The sequence below is a fragment of the Protobothrops mucrosquamatus genome, unplaced genomic scaffold, assembly GCF_001527695.2.
Source record: "Protobothrops mucrosquamatus isolate PMUCROS unplaced genomic scaffold, P.Mucros_1.0 scaffold_277, whole genome shotgun sequence".
Lineage (NCBI taxonomy): Eukaryota > Metazoa > Chordata > Lepidosauria > Squamata > Viperidae > Protobothrops > Protobothrops mucrosquamatus.
This window is the reverse complement of record NW_015386353.1, coordinates 730,324-731,500: the sequence shown is the minus strand read 5'-3', so window position 1 is coordinate 731,500 and position 1,177 is coordinate 730,324.

Below are 1,177 nucleotides of genomic sequence, written 5' to 3'. Positions count from 1 at the left end.
ATAAAATAATAAAATAAAATAAAATAAAATAAAATAAAATAATAAAATAAATAAAATAAAATAAAATAAAATAAAATAAAATAAAATAATAAAATAAAATAATAAAATAAAATAAAATAAAATAATAAAATAAAATAAAATAAAATAATAAATAAAATAAAATAAAAATATGTATCATCATTTTAGCCATTGTCTATCCACTGCAAGATGAAGTCCTCTTCCACATGTTTCCAACCAATAAGGGTTTCTTTTGCCAATTGGACCCGTAATACTTGATGATGTCATAGTTCCATCCTGTTTTAGGTCTCTTTCGTGGACGTTTTTTATCAAGTGGGATCCATTCTATGACTGCCTTGGTCCACCTGCCCTCAGTTCTTCCTGCTATGTGAACAGGCCATTTCCATTTCAATTCTTTTACTCTCTTGATGATATTGTATACTTCCGCTTGTTCTCTAATCCATGTGCAGGTCTTTCTATCTTGTCTTGTAATGTCGAGCATGTATCTTTTTCATCACTCTTTGTGCCACTTGTAGGTTTTGTATCGATTGTGAGGTTAGTGTCCATGTTTCGCCAGCTTTAGCCAGGTTCATTTCAGAAGTTTACACATATATTAGAGCAGGTACCACACACTGATCAAAAACTTTTCTCTTCAGGCATAGAGGGAGATTATTCTTGAAAATCATGCTTAGCTTGCCGAATGCCTGCCAACCACATTTAACACGCCATTCAATTTCCTTTATTGTATCACCTACTACTGAGATCCATTGGCCAAGTTATATGTAGTGGTCTACTACATCTAGTTCTTCTCCAGATATATAGATATAGATATATAGAGATATAGATATAGATATATAGATATAGATATAGATATAGATATAGATATAGATATAGATATAGATATAGATATAGATATAGATATAGATGTAGGTCTTTGGATATTCGGGTTTTCTCCCGCGTAAAATTGGAAGTGTCTTGGCAACGTTTCAACGAAGTCACATTCGTCATCTTCAGGCTGGTGTCTTCAGCTTCGTGCTTCTGGGAGTAGTGTGCGATCGCAGCTGTTTCTTCCTTTTAACTGCCAGTGGGGTTTGAGCTGATTGGGTGGGAGCTTGGCTGTGTTCTGATTGGGTGGAGGTGTGTTCTGATTGGTTAAGGAGCTTGGCTGTGCTCTGATTGG